Raw genomic sequence first — 21,558 nt, 5'->3', positions numbered from 1 at the left:
GAAATTTGCTTCAGTTAATTTTTTTTTTCCGCTGAGGCAGTTAGTTTATTTGAAACGAAACGAAATGTTTCATTCCGCGCTATTGGCTACTTTCAACCTCGTTCAATTTAAAGTGCAAATTTTCATTTTCTGGGACGAATGACGTTATACCATAGTACTGGACCTCCAAGAAAATTTGTATCACGAGAACCACATGAAAAGCTGAATATCAGGAACTTCCGTGTGCATCTGGACATAGAAATGTGCAATTGGAGCGGAATGAAGCATTTAGTATGGTTTATGGAATTCCGATGCTGCTGGAGTAGTCTCTGATGTCCTGTTCCTTGTATGACACTGTAAGATCTCTTAATGCTATATACGTACGAACATACGTAAACATTGACTTGAAGCTAAGTAGGCAAATTTGGTCAGTGATTTTGAACTAAATATTTTGTTTCAAATATAATGACAGCTGTAGCAGAATTTTATAGATCTGCCTTCTGTGAAAGTGTTTTTCGATCACAAGACACTTGTCTCGGACTTCCTCTGGGCCTGAAGTTATTTCTTAATTTGTGTTTACGTCTTAAATTTATAGAATGCCATTCTATGCTAAATTTTAGATACTGGCAGCATACCATGTTTTATCGTTTTAACTCCCCACATGGCTTCATATTTATTCCTAGAGTAGAATATAAACTGTCAGTTGTACAGTTTCTTTGTTAACTCCCCACATGGCTTCATATTTATTCCTAGAGTAGAATATAAACTGTCAGTTGTACAGTTTCTTTGCCTCATAGACAACCATGTTAATTTTTTCACATTTTGAAATAGTCATGAAATTTATTGTCCTTCATTCCGGTGTAAGCTACACAAGAAACTCTCTCTTTTTTGTTGCAAGTAATTTGTATTCCATCCTAGTAGCTTTTTGCAGTGATGTGTAGATGTAAACGTGTTGGAAATGCTACATAACATTGCAGAGCACGAATTAAAAAAAAAAAAAAAAAAAAAAAACTGTCAAAAATTTTATGGTACTTCGAGCTGTGGAGTCTAATTTTGAAATGACGCAAAAGCCAAGAACTGCTTCCTTATTTGCATCCTTTATCTGTGTGGGATATGATAAAACAATTGCTGTAAGTACAATTCAGTATATCCTCTCAACAACATGCCGCACGGGCGGCACGGCTACACATGGTCACGTGATGCCCCACCAGAAATACGACGAAAAGCGTATGAGCAGAGCAAGCACCAAGCACGGGCTGCCTACGTCATCGTAGCTGCGCATGCGCAGTACAGCCTGTTCAAAATGGTTCAAATGGCTCTGAGCACTATGCGACTTTTTAGATTAGATTAGATTTACTTTCATTCCAATTGATCCGTAGTGAGGAGGTCCTCCAGGATGTGGAACATGTCAGAAAAACAACAATACATGACAAATATTTACAACTAAAACAAATAAGCTAATGTACCATTCCACAGGTCCCAAGTGGAATGATTGTCATTTTTTAATGAACACTAAGAGTCATTTTACAAATACTAATGCACTGAATTTAAAATAAAAAAGTTTTTTATTTATTTATAAGGTAATACAACTACTGTAATACTTATTTACAATGAACACATTACTGCACTGAAATGGTGCAGAAGTTAGATTATACTAACACACACACACACACACACACCACACACAAATTTTCAATGAACACATTACTGCACTGAAATTGTGCAGAAGTTATGTTGTACTTATATACAAATCAGTTGGTTTTACTAAGAAATTCATCAATGGAGTAGAAGGAGTTGGCCACCAATAAATCCTTTAGGCTTCTCTTAAACTGAATTTCATTGGTTGTTAAGCTTTTTATGGCTGCTGGCAAGTTATTGAAAATGTGTGTTCCTGAATAATGCACACCTTTTTGTACAAGACTAAGTGACTTTAAATCCTTGTGAAGATTATTCTTATTTCTAGTATTGATTCCATGAATTGAGCTGTTGGTTTGAAAAAGTGATATATTTTTAATGACAAATTTCATTAAGGAATAAATATATTGGGAAGCAGTAGTTAGTATCCCTAGTTCCCTAAACAGGCTTCTGCAGGATGTTCTTGAGTTCACACCACATATAACTCTCACTGCACGTTTTTGTGCCCGGAAAACTTTAGCTTGGCTTGATGAATTACCCCAAAAAATAATCCCATATGACATTATGGAATGAAAGTAAGCATAGTATGCCAGCTTTTTCATTTTTATATCCTCTGTGTCTGACAAAATTCGCATTGCAAACAGAGATTTGTTAAGACGCTTCAGCAGTTCTGTGGTGTGCTCCTCCCAGTTGAATTTATTATCAAGCTGTAATCCCAAGAATTTAACTGTCCGCTTCTTCTATCTTCTTGTCATCGTATGTTAGACATATACTCTTGGGACACCCCTTACAAGTTCTGAACTGCATGTAGTGTGTTTTTTCAAAGTTTAGTGACAAAGAATTGGCTAGGAACCAGTGATTAATGTCCACAAATATTTTATTGGCTGATCTTTCTAAGACTACATTTGACTTGCTATTTATTGCAATGTTTGTATCATCGGCAAACAAAACAAACTTGGCATCTGGTAATGTTACTGATGAAAGGTCATTGATATACACAAGAAAAAGTAAGGGCCCCAAAATGGAACCTTGTGGGACCCCACATGTAATTAGTTCCCAGTTGGATGAGGCCTGATAGCTTGATACATGTCTCTTTCCTAATAACACCCTTTGTTTCCTGCCAGAGATATAAGATTTCAACCATTTTGCAGCATTTCCTGTTATACTATAATATTCTAGTTTACTTAAAAGGATATTGTGATTTACACAGTCAAATGCCTTTGACAGATCACAAAATATACCAGTTGCCTGCAATTTTTTGTCTAATGAATTAAGCACATTTTCACTGTAAGTGTAGATAGCCTTCTCAATATCAGAACCTTTTAGAAATCCAAACTGTGACTTTGACAGTATTTTATTTGAGATAAGATGGTTATAAAGACGACTGTACATTACTTTTTCGAAAATTTTTGAGAATGCTGGCAACAGTGAAATTGGACGGAAATTTGATGCTAGTTCTTTATCTCCCTTCTTAAACAGTGGCTTAACTTCAGCATATTTCAGCCATTCAGGAAATATTCCACTAATAAACGATTGGTTACATAGATAGCTTAATATGCTACTTAGCTCAGAATCACATTCTTTAATTAACTTTGTTGATATTTCATCATACCCACTAGATGTTTTTGATTTTAAAGATTTTATGATGGACATTATTTCTGTTGGGGTAGTGAGGGTCAAATTCATATTAAGGAAGTTACTTGAAATTTCTGGTCTAAGGTAATCCATAGCAGCATCTACCGAACCTGACAACCCCATCTTTTCAGTAACAGTTATAAAATGTTTGTTAAAAAGTTCTGCAACACTATACACATCTGTCACCAATGTATCATTTACTCTTAATGCTATTTGTTCCTCTTCATGTCTGGTTCTACCGGTCTCCTCCTTCACTATATCCCATATTGTCTTTATTTTGTTATCTGATATGACTATCTTTTCCTTGTAATATATTTGCTTTGACATCTGTATTACAGTCTTAACTTCTGAGGTCATCAGTCGCCTAGAACTTAGAACTAATTAAACCTAACTAACCTAGGGACATCACACACATCCATGCCCGAGGCAGGATTCGAACCTGCGACCGTAGCGGTCACGCTGTTCCAGACTGAAGCTCCTTTAACCGCACGGCCACACCGGCCGAGTACAGTCTGTTCTCTGGCGCATTCTGGTAACTGGGGATCTCATTCAAAGAAGTTCTTTAATTAGATGTCTAAGTAGGATTCCCGCTATCATCAGAGATGTTAGACAATATCCTGTCACTTTCGGTAAATAAGTTATTTCTATTTAAAATCCGCAAGCTGTCATTAACTGTGATCACTAGTCGTGTGAAGTTGAAGTTTCCCACTATCACAATTCAAAGTCTGAATCCAGTTAAAATTCTCAATTCAGTAAAGCGTTTAAATATTCACATGAATTGACATTAAAGCCAAAGAGATTACTATTCACCTTCCCGTTTATCTAATCTGATAAATGTCCAAATTAAAGTCTCGAATTGACAATCCTCAAAAACAATCTCGTCACGATCTATTGTTGATCCCCGTTTAATAAAGTCCCAATTGTTGATCTCTAAAGCTGTACGTCCTAAATAACTTCCGAACTAGAACAGACTGGAGTATCGTAATTACAATGTATGGCTATTTATACTTTAATAAACACTGTCTTTGGTATCCCAGACCTACGTTCTATGACTATAATATTGATTTTCTTACGTATTGGAATAACTAATATTTTAATATTTTCTACTGTTTTTCCCCTTTGCCATGTTTCTAAAATTTATAATTAAATTTTCCCTCAATTTGTTTTTTATTTATTTTTCGTAATTACTACTTGTGGAGGGACTTGGGTCATTTTGTGAATTGATATTTTGAGGACTTGGGAGCTATTTTTGTTTTTTCTTCACCGAGAGGCGCTGTAGGTGTTACAGTGGGATGGTCACCATTGCAGTTGATACAGAGGAGAGGAGGAGGCGGACGATCGGCCTCGTGAGGATACCTACCACAGGTTACACATTTGGCCGTGTGTCGACAGGACTCTCGGATGTGATTGTAACAATGACAATGGTAGCAGTGTACTGGGTTCTGAATGTACGGTTGTGCTTTGATCTTTGATGGAAGAATCACTCTATCGAAAGTGAGAAAAGGAGTGCGTGTGGGCACTAAGGATGCATCTACTTTTTTCATCACCCGATGGACTGCAATGACACCCTGGTCAGAGAGGTACATTTGCGTTTCTGCCTCAGTCAGACCATCAAGTAGCCTAGTGTAAATAATGCCACGGAAAGAATTCAGTGTTCGATGGGCCTCCACAAGTACAGGATAGCTGTGAGGAGTGAAGTGGCAAGCAGTTGTTGTGATTGAGAATCAGTAGTAGTCTCCAAAAGCAAAGTGCCATTTCATAAACAAGAGCGGGACTTCACAGGGCCACCTTTCTGAACAATACACAGATTTACCGTAACAAAGGACTGACTATCTTCAGTACGTGAAACCACGAGTAACTGTGGTGCAGTTTGGAGGCTCTTTGAATCGTTAGCCTCATTCCATTTACATTTAATAAACATAGATTGAGTAGAAGATGTTTGGCTCATTGCAAGAAAATCCCCCACGATTGCCAGTGTCTGCGATGGCACGCTCCTTCAAACTGGGGGCCCCACTCAGGAGGGGGGTGCACTCGCCTTGGGTGATAGTTTACAATTCAGTTCAAACCTCCCGAACACCTGACAGAGGGAACAATCGGCAATTTGGAAAGGTAGCAGCTCAGGCTATCACCCCTCCCTGGACCTGGCCTTATGAGGGGGTACGTGCGAATCCTACCTGTCGACCCGGGGTTGGGAATTACACATTACCAGTCACCTACTATACAGCAGACGTGTGGGCTGGTCAGAAGAGCTCAAGGAGGAAGAAGAAAAAGAGGAACCTCAAACGTCAAAGCAGAGGAAGGATAGGAGAAGGGGAACAGAAAAAGAAAGAAGGAACAACAGACAGTGGGAAGACGGTGACTGAATATGCAGAACACATTTGCAACAACATACCATACATGTTCCCCAAGGGTGGGGATAAGAACAGCAAGAGGATAGAAATGCAGCACGGAAGGTAAAAGATGCTACAAAGGCTGTGGCCCCACGGTAGCCCAGCACGAACCGACCAAAGAGCGGTGAGCCCCCTAGGGGCACTATTACTAGTTGTAGGCTGCTGAGATTGTTGAGGTATGGTTAGTTGGGTGGAAGGTCGAGGAATTTGGCCACGGATGTTTAATTGTTCACAGTAATAAGGAGGTTGATTGAGGGTGTTGAGAAGTAGTTGGGAATTGAGTCTGCAGAAAATGCATTTGAAGATGACTGGAGAATTGGTGATTAGGAAAATGAGGTGGATGAGGGTGCATTCCTTTCTGTTTTTCTTTGATGTTTCCTACGATGTTCAAAACTCCCTTCTGAAATTGCTGGAATTCCTCATCAGAAAAGCTTTGCATATGAGGCAAAAGTCTTTCTAAGAAAGCCATTTTACTATAAGATTTCTCTCGTCCTATTGCTTTTAAAATTCTCAGCTCAACCTCATCAGATTTCTGATGACGTTGGTACACTTGTTGATTTTTCAGTCACTGGAGTCGAAACACGTAAAATATCTACGAAAGCTTGCAGTTGCAGCCCCGTGCCTCCTTCCCTTTCATTTTGTCGTTCCTTGCTCTGCTCCATACTATCAATAGTCTCCCATTCATCATAGATTTTAGTCCAGAACTGCAGCTGCTCAAAATGGATAGGAGAAGGGGAACAAAAAAAGAAAGAAGGAACAACAGACAGTGGGAAGACTGCTCTGATATCGGTAACTAAATACGCAGAACACATTAGCAAACAACATCCCATACATGTTCCCCAAGGGAGGGGAAAAAGAACAGCAAGAGGATAGAAATGCAGCACGGAAGGGAAAAGATGCTACAAACACTGTGGCCCCAAGGTAGCACAGCATGAACCTGCCCAAGAGCGGCGAGACCCTGGGGGAACTATTACTAGTTGTAGGCTGCTGAGATTTTTGAGGTATGGGTAACTGGGTGGAAGGTTGAGGAATTTGGCCACAGATGTTCCAATCCCAAAGAAAGCAGGTGTTGACAGATGTGAAAATTACCGAACTATCAGTTTAATAAGTCACAGCTGCAAAATACTAACGCGAATTCTTTACAGACGAATGGAAAAACTGGTAGAAGCGGACCTCGGGGAAGATCAGTTTGGATTCCGTAGAAATGTTGGAACACGTGAGGCAATACTAACCTTACGACTTATCTTAGAAGAAAGATTAAGAAAAGGCAAACCTACGTTTCTAGCATTTGTAGACTTAGAGAAAGCTTTTGACAACGTTAACTGGAATACTCTCTTTCAAATTCTGAAGGTGGCAGGGGTAAAATACAGGGAGCGAAAGGCTATTTACAATTTGTACAGAAACCAGATGGCAGTTATAAGAGTCGAGGGGCATGAAAGGGAAGCAGTGGTTGGGAAAGGAGTGAGACAGGGTTGTAGCCTCTCCCCGATGTTATTCAATCTGTATATTGAGCAAGCAGTAAAGGAAACAAAAGAAAAATTCGGAGTAGGTATTAAAATTCATGGAGAAGAAGTAAAAACTTTGAGGTTCGCCGATGACATTGTAATTCTGTCAGAGGCAGCAAAGGACTTGGAAGAGCAGTTGAACGGAATGGACAGTGTCTTGAAAGGAGGATATAAGATGAACATCGACAAAAGCAAAACGAGGATAATGGAATGTAGTCAAATTAAATCGGGTGATGCTGAGGGGATTAGATTAGGAAATGAGACACTTAAAGTAGTAAAGGAGTTTTGCTATTTAGGGAGTAAAATAACTGATGATGGTCGAAGTAGAGAGGATATAAAATGTAGACTGGCAATGGCAAGGAAATCGTTTCTGAAGAAGAGAAATTTGTTAACATCGAGTATAGATTTAAGTGTCAGGAAGTCGTTTCTGAAAGTATTTGTATGGAGTGTAGCCATGTATGGAAGTGAAACATGGACGATAACCAGTTTGGACAAGAAGAGAATAGAAGCTTTCGAAATGTGGTGCTACAGAAGAATGCTGAAGATAAGGTGGGTAGATCACGTAACTAATGAGGAGGTATTGAATAGGATTGGGGAGAAGAGAAGTTTGTGGCACAACTTGACTAGAAGAAGGGATCGGTTGGTAGGACATGTTTTGAGGCATCAAGGGATCACAAATTTAGCATTGGAGGGTAAAAATCGTAGAGGGAGACCAAGAGATCAATACACTAAGCAGATTCAGAAGGATGTAGGTTGCAGTAGGTACTGGGAGATGAAGAAGCTTGCACAGGATAGAGTAGCATGGAGAGCTGCATCAAACCAGTCTCAGGACTGAAGACCACAACAACAACAACATGTTTAATTGTTCACAGTAAAAAGGAGGTTCATTACGGGTGTTGAGTAGTTGGAAATTGAGTCTGCAGAAAATGCATTTGAGAATGACTGGAGAATTGGTGAGTAGGAAAATAAGGTGGATGAGGATGCATTCCTTTCTGTTTTTCTTTGATGTTTCCTATGATGTTCAAAACTCCCTTCTGAAATTGCAGGAATTCCTCATCAGAAGAGCTTTGCATATGAGGCAAAAGACTTCCTAAGAAAGCCATTTTACTATAAGATTTCTCTCTTCCTATTGCTTTTAAAATTCTCAGCTCGACCTCATCACATTTCTGACGAGGTTGGTACACGTGATTTTTCAGTCACTGGAGTCGAAACACGCAAAATATCTGTGAAAGCTTGCAGCTGCAGCCCCGTGCCTCCTTCCCTTTCATTTTGTTGTTTCTTTCTCTGCTCCATACTACCAATAGTCTCTTGCGCATCATAGATTTTAGTTCAGAACTGCAGTTGCTCAAAATGGACATTTTTTTCCAATTTTAACGTTTATGAGCCACTTGTCTTGTTGACCTCAATCTTCTTCTTGTACACTGAAAACAAATCTCGAAGTTCAGTCCAACTCCTTATTTCTTCTTCACCTGAAACAAAACAATAATTAAGGCTGTCTGTTAACTGTTGGTTAAATTTCAAAGTTTTGTATACAATTTTTCTTTTCTAGGTATCTTGCAAGAGGTTGTACTTTTACTGATCTACACTACAGTTCTAGAATTGGAGTTTAAACAACACATAAAATAGTACACGACGTATGTAGAGCAATCTGGTCCATAATGATGGAGGATTGCTTTCCAGCACCACCGCTAAAGATGTGGAACTGATAGCTTCTGGGTCTGAAACTATAGCTACTTTCCCACATTGCAGTCGATGAGAAACATATCTGTCTTACATGCCTCTTTAACACAGAGTCAATGTATTTTAACTAAAAAGAATTTAATTCTTTAATTTTAATAGCAATAGAATATTCCAAATATATATTTATGTATGTCAATGTAGGAAGTTATGGTAAGGACTGCAACTCATCAATATCTAAGTCGTCCAGTTTGTAGCAGTGAATAGAACATACAGAGCAAGAATTACTGGAAGAAAAATCTCTGCCACGGACAGGAAGCCCAAATATAATTCACTTCTTTCTTGGGAAAGAACCATTTGGATTACATTGGTATTTGTTGACACCCTTTGGAGGATCAAATCTGACAGTTGAGAAAATAATACTTAATTATTGGCTGTGCAGAGCAAGAAGCTATGTCAAGTGCGCCTTTGGAATCTTCAGATATAGTGATGTAGATACAATGCCTATCACAAACAGGTTTGTAAAAGTTACCACAAGACTGAACAGTAAGAGGAGGACCAACTGCAAACTACCTGAGAAATGCGTTTTGTAAATATTTTATTTCTGATTCCGGAAGTGTGCCGTGGCAAATATATAAACTTAAATTAATAAAGTAAAATAAGCATTAAAAAGCGTTTTTGTACAGTAGTTCTTTCTTTCAAGAATATAAATGCAAACCTATGAACAAATGATAGTATTAGTCAAAATTTACTTACCAAATACATTTTTGTCCTCAGCCTCAAGAGTACCAAATTCTGGGAGCAGCTCTACGCAAACTTTATGCAGGGCACCTTCTGTAGAGTTTTTATCTCTCTAGATGTCAAGTAAATTGTCTGACAGCACGAGTTGAGCTTCCGCAAGGGTAATCAAAACTTCTACATGATATTTTCATTATTTAAACACCTACAATAAGTAACACACAACGAAAATGCAACTAAACACTCTCGAAGGCAACTGACTGCTGATCATACAATTAAAAACCATCAAATGTGAAAGTGTATATTTGGCAATGTACACCACTATGTTATCGGTCACCGTGATGGCGGTAGTACTAGATGGCTCCTATACGGCACAGCTGCCGCATTTTGCTTTCACTGTGCAATGTCAAAGGGGCTAGGGTCTTTTCCACTCCACTAAAAGACTGCTAACATTCAGTTTTTTCCCACACGGTCAAAACAATAACGTGCGAAAAGTGACCTCCTGTATTCCTCCCTCTGTCTCCCTCTACAACTTTTAACCACCACACTTCCCTCTGTTACCAAATTAACAATTTCTTCATGTCTCTGGGTTTGTCCTTTCAACTGACCAATTTTGTAAAAATTGTGCAACAAATTTCTTTTTACCCCAATTCAGTTCAGTACCTACTCATTAGCTACTCAATCTATCTATCTAATCTTCATCATTCTTCTGTTATAAACACATTTCAAAAGCTTTCTTGTCTAGAATGCTTATTGTCCATGTCTCATTTCCAGCCAAGGCTGCACTCTGGGACATATACCTTCAGAAAAGAGTTCTTAACATTTAAATCTAAGTTAGATGTTGAGAGGGAGGGAGAGACATTGAGAGAGAGCTGGGGGGGGGGGGTTCCATGATGTGATGTTGAGAGGGAGGGAGAGACAGATAGAGAGAGGGGGGGTTTCATGATGTGAGTAGGATTTTGGGTATGATATGCCTCATTGAAAGCCTCTATGAGGGAGAGGATTTGTCTGATGAGATAGAAGAAGAAACAGGAGTCAATTTAGAAGAGATAGGGGATCCAGTATTAGAATAAGAATTTAAAAGAGCTTTGGAGGACTTCAGATCAAATAAGGCAGGGATACATAACATTCCATCAGACTTACTAAAATTTTGGGGGGAAGTGGCAACAAAACGACTATTCATGTTGGTGTGTAGAATGTATGAGTCTGGCTGACTTTCAGAAAAAAATCATCTACACAATCATGAAGACTGCAAGAGCTTACAAGTGTGCAAATTACTGCACAACTGGCTTAACAGCTCATGCATCCAAGTTGCTCACAAGAATAATACATAGAAGAATGGAAAAGAAAATTGAGGATGTCTTAGATGATGATCAGTTTGGCTTTAGGAAAGATAAAGGCACAAGAGAGACAATTCTGACATCGCGGTTAATAATGAAAGCAAGACTAAAGAAAAATTGACATGTTCATACGATTTGTTGACCCCGAAAAAGTGTTCGACAATGTAAAATGGTGCAAGATATACCAAATTCTGAGAAAAGTAGGGTAAGGTACAGGAAGAGACTGGTCATATACAACACGGGCAGGAGCACAGAAGGAATAATAAGAGTGGATGACCAAGAACGAAGTGCTCGTATTAAAAAGGGTGTAAGACAAGGATGTAGCCTTTCGTCCCTACTGTTCAATCTGTACATTGAGGAAGCAATGATGGAAATAAAAGAAAGTGGAATTAAAATTCAAGGTGAAAGGATATCAATGATACGATTCGCTGATGACATTGCTATTCTAAGTGCAAGGGAAGAAGAATTAAATGATCTGCCGAACGGAATGAACAGTCTAATGAGTACAGAGTATGGACTGAGAGTAAATTGAAGATAGACAGAGGTAATGAGAAATAGTGGAAATGAGAAGACTGAGAAACTTAACATCAGGATTGATGGTCACGAGGTAGATAAAGTTAAAGTATTCTGTTACCTAGGCAGTAAAATAACCAATGACAGATGGAACAAGGAGGACATCAAAAGCAGATTAGCAATGACAAAAAGGACATTCCTTGCCGAGAGAAGTCTACTAATATCAAATAGCGGCCTTAATTTGAGGAAGAAATTTCTGAGAATGTATGTCTGGAGTACAGCATTGTATGATGGTGATACACGGACTGTGGGAAAATGGAACAGAAGAGAATCAAAGTATTTGAGATGTGGTGCTACAGAAGAATGTTGAAAATTAGGTGGACTGATAAGGTAAGGAACGAGGAGGTTCTGTGTAGAATCGCAGAGGAAAGGAATATGTGGAAAACACTGATAAGGACAAGGGATAGGATGATAGAGCATCTGTTAAGACATGAGGGAATAATTTCAGTGGTACTACAGGGAGCTGTAGAGGGCAAAAACTGTAGAGGAAGACAGAGGTTGGAATACACCCAGCAAATACACTCCTGGAAATGGAAAAAAGAACACATTGACACCGGTGTGTCAGACCCACCATACTTGCTCTGGACACTGCGAGAGGGCTGTACAAGCAATGATCACATGCACGGCACAGCGGACACACCAGGAACCGCGGTGTTGGCCGTCGAATGGCGCTAGCTGCGCAGCATTTGTGCACCGCCGCCGTCAGTGTCAGCCAGTTTGCCGTGGCATACGGAGCTCCATCGCAGTCTTTAACACTGGTAGCATGCCGCGACAGCGTGGACGTGAACCGTATGTGCAGTTGACGGACTTTGAGCGAGGGCGTATAGTGGGCATGCGGGAGGCAGGGTGGACGTACCGCCGAATTGCTCAACACGTGGGGGGTGAGGTCTCCACAGTACATCGATGTTGTCGCCAGTGGTCGGCGGAAGGTGCACGTGCCTGTCGACCTGGGACCGGACCGCAGCGACGCACGGATGCACGCCAAGACCGTAGGATCCTACGCAGTGCCGTAGGGGACCACACCGCCACTTCCCAGCAAATTAGGGACACTGTTGCTCCTGGGGTATCGGCGAGGACCATTCGCAACCGTCTCCATGAAGCTGGGCTACGGTCCCGCACACCGTTAGGCCGTCTTCCGCTCACGCCCCAACATCGTGGGGAGCGATCTCCTACACTGGCCGTACACCACTGGTGATCGTCGAGGGGACACTGAATAGTGCACGGTACATCCAAACCGTCATCAAACCCATCGTTCTACCATTCCTAGACCGGCAAGGGAACTTGCTGTTCCAACAGGACAATGCACGTCCGCATGTATCCCGTGCCACCCAACGTGCTCTAGAAGGTGTAAGTCAACTACCCTGGCCAGCAAGATCTCCGGATCTGTCCCCCATTGAGCATGTTTGGGACTGGATGAAGCGTCGTCTCATGTGGTCTGCACGTCCAGCACGAACGCTGGTCCAACTGAGGCGCCAGGTGGAAATGGCATGGCAAGCCGTTCCACAGGACTACATCCAGCATCTCTACAATCGTCTCCATGGGAGAATAGCAGCCTGCATTGCTGCGAAAGGTGGATATACACTGTACTAGTGCCGACATTGTGCATGCTCTGTTGCCTGTGTCTATGTGCCTGTGGTTCTGTCAGTGTGATCATGTGATGTATCTGACCCCAGGAATGTGTCAATAAAGTTTCCCCTTCCTGGGACAATGAATTCACGGTGTTCTTATTTCAATTTCCAGGAGTGTAATTGAGGACGTAGATTGTAAGTGCTACTCTGAGATGGAGAGGTTGGCGCAGGAGAGGAGTTTGCGGCAGGGCGCATCAAACCAGTCAAAAGACTGATGGAAAAAAAAGCCTCATTTCTGAACACGACAAAAGGTAATTAAAACCCTGATGGAAGATGTGGCTGAGCTTTTCAAGGCCAGGGGGACACTGGGTGGTCAGAGGAGTGCTGGTTAGTGGCTGATTTACAGGTGACAGAGGAGGAGACGGCACAGATCTCTTTATGGATGAGCTGGGTAGGATATTGTCTGTCAAGTTCTGTAAGTCTTTCTACTCCCGAGATTGGAGTGACTCCTTACCCTCTCCCTTAAAACCCACATCCTTTCGTCTTTCCCTCTCCTTCCCTCTTTCCTGACGAAGCAACCGTTGGTTGCTAGAATTTTGTGTGTATGTTTGTGTTTTTTTGTGTGTCTATCGACCTGCCAGTGCTTTCGTTTGGTAAGTCACATCATATTTGTTTTTAGATATATTTTTCCCACGTGGAATGTTTCCCTATATATATATATATATATATATATATATATATATATATATATTGAAACACGTATGTATTCAGTAGCAGCGATGGCGAGGCATGACAGAATCTCTGACCAGAGAGTTATTTATCGTTGCTAGTCTGCGCTTGACCGCGCAAGAGTTCAGTGGAGTTGCGAGGCAGTTGCTGTACGTAGCGAGTCGCGAGAGCATGTAGTTCGTTCGTGCCAGTAGCGCGCGAGAGACAGTCGGAGTTGTGTGTGAGAAGTCGCAGGCGTCGACATGGATCTCTGGTCAAGATTCGGGACGAAGTATGTTTTTAAATAAGGTAATGAAGCAGCATTGCGCACATGTGATAATGTAATGTATATTAACTGTAATTAATTTGTTCAAGAATTGCCCCAATAATAATTTTCTTCTGAAAGCAATTTTTTAAGAAAATAATCATTACAATTGAAACAATATTTCCTTTGCTTTTCCTCCCAGAATCAATTTATCAGGTTGATCTTAACGTTAATTTTATGGGGATTTAATATTTTTGCACATTGTTATTATCATTGAGTTTTACTACTGTGGGAAGCTAACATTTGGCTCTATTTGCATTTCAATTCAATTCATATTATTTAAAAATAATTACGGGGAGGTTACACTTAGCACGATGTCTATTCTCATTTAAAAATTATCTTCTATTTTTGCGGGAAGGTTACACTTGGGTCTATTCCCATTGACATTTAAGTATTGTCACATTTCAAAAATTCTCTGGGGAGGTTGCACTGTTTTTTTCTTTTTTTTCCTTTGCTTTCAGAACAAAATTATTATTGGGGCAATTCTTGAACAAATTATTTACAGTTAATATACATTACATTATCACATGTGCGCAATGCTGCTTCATTACCTTATTTAAAAATATACTTCGTCCCGAATCTTGACCAGAGACCCATGTCGACGCCCGCCGACTTCTCACACACAACTCCGACTGTCTCTCGCGCGCTACTGGCACGAACGAACTACATGCTCTAGCTACTCGCTACGTACAGCAACTGCCTCGCAACTCCACTGAACTCTCGCGCGGTCAAGTGCAGACTAGCAACGATAAATAACTCTCTGGTCAGAGATTCTGTCATGTCTCGCCATCGCTGCTATTGAATACATACGTGTTTCAATATATATATATATATATATATATATATATATATATATATATATATATAAACAAAGATGATGTAACTTACCAAACGAAAGCGCTGGCATGTTGATAGACACACAAACATACACACAAAATTCAAGTTTTCGCAACCCATGGTTGCTTCATCAGGAAAGAGAGAAGGAGAGGGAAAGACGAAAGAATGTGAGTTTTAAGGGAGAGGGTAAAGAGTCATTCCAATCCCGGGAGCGGAAAGACTTACCTTAGGGGGAATTTGACAGAGCTTGTCCATGGAGCTTATTTCACTTAAACATTGTGTTGACTATTTCGAAAATGAACAGTTTCAGTTTTTGCAAAGTTTAATTTCACATTATTATTTTTGTCCCATGATGCCACTTCCCAAAGTGTCTACTAAATACGGTCGATTATGTCTCCAACGATTTCACAGCAGACTATTGGTGTTCAGTCATCTGCATAAAAGATGGTACCTGGTGTGGCATATCACTGATGTAATACAAAAATAGTAGTGGACCTAATAATGATCCTTGAGGAACACCAAATTGTGTGTTTTGAGCCAGAAAGGAATTTATTACCACCGTTATTAACAAATACTCTTTCTCTTCTGTTTGTGTCTATCTACCAGCGCTTTCCCACTTGGTAAGTCACAGCATCTTTTTTTAAATATATTTTTCCCATGTGGAATGTTTCTTTCTATTATATAAATTACCAAACGAAAGCGTTGGTACGTTGATAGAGACAATAACAAACACAAACACACACACAAAATTCAAGCTTTAGCAACCAACGGTTGCTTCATCAGGAAAGAGGGAAGGAGAGGGAAAGACGAAAGGATGTGGGTTTTAAGGGAGAGGGTAAGGAGTCATTCCAATCCCGGGAGCGGAAAGACTTACCTTAGGGGGAAAAAGGGACAGGTACACACCTAAGCGCGCGCCCGCGCGCTTAAGTGTGTACCTGTCCCTTTTTCCCCCTAAGGTAAGTCTTTCACACACACACACACACACACACACACACACACACACACACACACACACACACACACACACACACACACGGTTTTAGATATATTTTTCCCACATGGAACGTTTCCCTGTGTGTATATATATATATAATTGTAACTATGTGTTTTCAGTCACTTGAAATTTACCTTGTTGATTTTTAAGATTTCTTGTTTGGAGGCCTTCAGCCGTGAAAGATTTGGAGTTTGAAACTTGTAGTTGAAAGGGTTCGGCTATGTGCCGCTTTGGTTGTAAATGTGTTATTAAATTACAATTTTAGGGTGAAACTGACCCCAACCTTATTTGGCCCTTTCCACAGTCCTAATCACCAGTTCTGTCTAGCGGGTTTAGCGGGCGCCTCAACAGGAGAGGTGGTTGGCCTTTGGTATATCGATGGTTTAATAAAACATACTTTTCACTTAAGAAAATGACATGAGTCCATCATTCCAGGATTAACGGACAGCATTCCAGTGGTCTACCCAACATAACAAATACCTATTTCCAGAATGAAGATGGAAGATGTGAAGAAAGGCATTGAATATGTGCTTGCTGCAAGGAGATCAATCCATGAAGAAGTTCTTTCTTGGCATGATTGACTAAAATTAGAGCTAAATGCTAATGTACTATGAAGTGTTCATACAATTAAATCCTAAAAAAAGCAAAAACTATGTTTGTAAATCATTGAAACCACATAAGTCAAAAACTTTGAAAACATTAAATATTAAAATGATGAACTCTAAGTTAATTATTTCTCTCTCAATAATAGCAGAATGAAGTTACTTTCAGTTCTGAAAAATTCCAGTAATGTAGCAATAATACATATGGCAGTATTCAGTGTTTTGTTTCTCCTGAAAAGTGTACAAAAAAATGACTTATTTGGTGTCAACAATTGACAATTCAAATGTGCAACATGATTTTTTTACAGCTAAATCAGTGATACTATATAAGACATTCACCACATACACACGACTGTTCAGTTGGGCCAGTGTACTGTCTATATGACAACTCCACACCAAGGAATTTGACACACCTTGTCCATGGAGCTTATTTCACTTAAACACTGTGCTGACTACTTCGGCAATGAACAATTTCAGTTTTTGCAAAGCTTAATTTCACATTATTATTTTTGCCCCACAATGCCACTCCCCCAAGTGTCCACTCAATATGGTAGATTAAGTCTCCATCGATTTCACAGCAGAATATCGGTGTTGAGTCACCTGCATAAAGGATGTAATACAAAAACAGTAGTGGGCCTAATAATGATCCTTGAGGAACACCAAATTGTGTGTTTTGAGCCAGAATGGAATTTATTGCCACTGTTATTAACAAATACTCTTTCTCTTCTGTTTGTCAATTATGACATTCAACTAAATGATTTTCCTTGAAAACCACAGCTACTCAGCTTCTGAAGAAGCAGGTTGCGATTTACAGTATCACACATATGCAGTTACCGAGACAACTGCTGATTTTTGTTACCAATTCATTTGTCATGTGGATTGTGTTGCAGCCTTTCTTGAAACCATACTGATTGCACAAAATACTGGTGTCAGGATGAATTATAATTTTCTATTTGATCAGATGCAGCTCTTTCAAATACTTTAAATAACAAAATTAGTGACAATGAGCTGGGCCTACAATTTCCTATTTCATCTCATTTTCCCTTTTCATGGGGACTAATGTTTTAAAATGCGATAATTTAATATAAAAGTAAGGTAACTACAAGTAGTTACTTAAATCTTCAGTAAAATGCGTGGAACACCTGTTACAGTGGTTAAATTATAAGTACTTAAACGGTTGCATATTTGTTAAAACAAAGTTCCTTATCTAAGTCCAGGATAATTCACTTTGTTGTCGTGTTACCCTGTAAATTGCTGTTATTTGCCACACTGGATGTCACTTGGAAGGTACAATTTAAGAACAAAGCAGATGTGTAAACTACAATGGGAATGACAATCTTAAATTTCGTTCTTTTCCTTCGTAATTTAACGAATCTTCCATTTTGTGTCATGACAGCTGGCTTGTTTATATCATCCCTGCATACATCTATGGGACACCAAAGGAAATATGGTATGTTTATTGCAAACTTGAACATTTAAAATTTGCATTTGACTTGAAAATGCAACGAATACAAATCGGTGCCTCTAAACTATCAATCATTGCTTTTGGAGTTCTGGCTTTATCAACTATCGACAAAAACACAATGAAAGGGAATAGAAATGGATTACGAAAGAACGCTTTTCATAGCACATATTCTCTTCTCGGTTATTCGAAGTGTATAAACAAAAAGGAATTACAGTACTGAGGCCAGAAGCGTCATATTTTCGTGTCGTATGACTGTATCGAATACGCATTTAAGACCAGGAAAAGTTTGAAGTTGCGTTCCTTATGTTGTGTTGTTCACTAAAACGGAGTAACATTTACTATGTAACATAAATATCGCGTGCACAAGACAGAATTAACGAATAAGAATCAATTGTAAACACTCGTCTGCTAATATTTGGGGGATCCAAGATGGCGGCAGACCCCGCCCATTGGCTTCAAAACAAATTACAGCGTTAGTCTCACGGAGGTAAAAGGAGTATACCTCCATGGTAAGTCTGTAGCGCCCCTTATTCTACCTCCATGCAGCAACAACACTGTTAAGTAGCACGAACACACAAACAGGGAAAGTTAATAGTTTAATTAATATACACAGTGTTGCTACGAGTAAAGCAAAGCTTTCACATATAATATTGGTCTCAAGCTGCAAGAGAAGCTAAGCTTTTGCATATACTGTTGATCTTTTTTTGCGCGTGTTACACTTTAAGATATATCACACAAATGTGCCAGTAATGATAATGACATAAATGTCTGATCTTCAGGGTTTGAAATTCTTCTAAATGACTCGTCATCAAAGAGTTGATTTTTAAATGAGTCAAACGCTCTGTGATTTAAGAAATTCACGGTACATTCTCGCACATAGTTCAACTTACGTAACAGGATATTTACTATGAAAGTAATGCTTTTCAAACCACCAATCGCAATATTTTCCCGCGACCTGTTAGAAATAGGTTCGTTTCAGCAGTTGCCAGAGAGCGCAGATAACAGGCGACAGCGCGCATGCGCAGCTACCATGGGTTGGGTTGTTTTGGGAGAAGAGACCAAACTGCGAGGTCATCGGTCTCATCTGTTTAGGGATGGACGGGGAAGTTGGTCGGCCGTGCCCTTTCAAAGGAACCATCCCGGCATTTACCTGGAGCGATTTTAGGGAAATCACGGAAAACCTAAATCAGGATGGCCGGACGCGGGATTGAACCGTCGTCCTCCCGAATGCAGCTACCATGACGTAGGAAGCCCGTATGTACGTACGTGTAAAACATTGAAAGATCATACATTATGTCATAAAAGAAACAAGACATCAGAGGATACTCCAAGAGCATCGGAATTTCGTGAACCATACTAAAATGTGCACATTAAAAGTGCATACGTATGTGCACATTCGTATGTTCAGATTCCAAATGAAGTAGACCTCGACCTGATATCAAGCTTTTTAGTGTAAATTTTCTTGGAGCGTCAGTAATGTATTATATCACTTTGGCTCTTTATTATGGCATAATGCCATACCTGCTTGAAGATGAAAACGTGCAATTGAAACGCAGCGAACGGTTGAAACTGTGGAATTAAACATTTCGTTTTAAATACATTGACTACCTCTGGGCAAAAGGTTAATAAAAGTCAAATTTCTTTCGCAAACAGACTAAAATAATTTCAGTGTCCTGCAAGGCGATTAATGCTTGACTGTCAGAAAGGTGGAAATAAAATAAAATCTGAAACTAATGACATATTTTAACCTTCCGTAATAATGTGAATGTATTTTAATTCACTTGATAGCTCCCGGCCACAGATATTCGTTTTGTTTTCACTTGACGTGGGGGTAAACGAAGGGGAAACAGCAAAATCGCTGAATGTAAACACGGGTCACGTGGAGACTACCCACTTTAACTCAGACTGCTCTGCTATCAGCCCCGGATCTACGATATTTGCGAACCGCTCTGCGGAACTGAAACGCGTATATTTTGTAATGGATGCCATCAAACTGTATTCAGGACAGTGGAAGTTGAAATGTCCTGTGGTGCCTCTCCTGCTCCTAGTCGGCCAGTTTGACTGCTTGCCCCTCTTTTTTTTTATTAAAAAAACTCGCAATTACTAACGGATGGGATTATTTGTAATCGGGAGAACAAGAACTAATTTGCACTCTTTATTGCCTATTAGCTAATAACTTGCTGTTTAGTATGACATAAAATTAAATATACATAAAACCAATAAAAACAAGAAACAACCAAGAAAGTACACATTTCTTCAATCCTTAGCGCCTAGCCTTTTTTTCTATTTATCTTGCTACAGCTTTACATTGCTTGCTTTCCTTTCTGCGAAGGAATCTATTATTACCTCTTCAAAGTTCGTCAAACGTTTTGCTACATGAAAAATCGAATTGTCATTACCTAATACTGAAAAAGCTGTTAACACAAATAATATCAAAGACTGGTGTGGTTTCTCGATCTGATAACGTCTATTTTGTCATTGTCTGCAAGATAAAACAAAATAGGCCTTTCTAATATTGCAGCAATTTTGTAACACACACCAAATAAACGAGACTGTTTTGGCATAAATGGCAATTTTTATAACACGACAGAATATAATTCACGAAATACCAACACCAAATGCCTATTAGGCCTACTACATGCAAAAAGCTTTATGTTAGGAAGTAGTTTCACATTTCATTGATACGCACCAGCTTCTCAAGCATGAGATCGAAAAGTAGTATTAAGAAATTTTTACATAAATTTGGAATCGTCTTTTTCTTCCATAATTTGTGTGATGTCCCTGTTTCTTCTCCTTCCTCGTTCTAACAAACAATCTTGTTATCACCAATTCTGTAGCTATTCCTACCACTGTCAAAATTTGTTCGCCGATTACCTTCACTAACCCAGCCAGAATCACCGCGTTAGTTATCCCGTGATTATTCTCCGGTTAGGTGTTGTTATATGTTCGAACAACACGTTTTACCGCATACTTCCATAACAGAACTTTAACGGCTGCTAGCTGGCGACTGTATAACTGGTCCATTCTAGTGTAGCGATCTCGCAAAAAATTTCTTCAAAATTTCCTTTTCTTGGATACACCGAGAAGATAATACGTAATCTTTCTCACCTGTTGATTCCTGTCAGTCGTTTATTTCCATTCTGGTAAACTGAATCTATGGATTTTGCTAGTAATTATAACACCACTCATCATTCGCAAACCCAATCAACCACATAATCAGCGATTGGCATTAATCCGTTCAGTTTTACTCCGCTCAGCTCGTATAGCCCCGTCCCTTTCTGTCTGCGGAAAGTTTATTTCTAGATGCGACGAGGATTCTCCTGACAAACATCACGTACACTATGCACGCATTCAGAAATCAACTTAAACTGTGTTTAAAAACGTTCAAAAACCAACAGGGAAGCGTTTCAAAATCATGTGAATAATCGATAGACATAAGTACGCTGGATGCTAAGCGCTTTGTGCAAGTTTTGTTTCCCTCAAGAATGTGAATTTGGCGCCCGCTTTTCCCGGTAGCATCTAGCTGCTTGCACAGCCAACAGCTAAATTCCTGTAGGCGGAAGCGGGTGAATCTACTGCTCAAACGC

The 21,558-nt window shown here is 39.7% G+C and overlaps 1 pseudogene; it reads right to left on the bottom strand.

The window, feature by feature from the left end:
• Positions 1 to 8,031: 8,031 nt before the first annotated feature.
• LOC126212673 (uncharacterized) lies at positions 8,032 to 9,945 on the bottom strand (annotated as a pseudogene).
• Between the last annotated feature and the right edge of the window lie 11,613 nt (positions 9,946 to 21,558).

This window comes from Schistocerca nitens, chromosome 11 (assembly GCF_023898315.1).
Source record: "Schistocerca nitens isolate TAMUIC-IGC-003100 chromosome 11, iqSchNite1.1, whole genome shotgun sequence".
NCBI lineage: Eukaryota > Metazoa > Arthropoda > Insecta > Orthoptera > Acrididae > Schistocerca > Schistocerca nitens.
The sequence above is the reverse complement of the archived record's forward strand: the minus strand, read 5'-3'. Positions and strand labels throughout refer to the sequence as shown.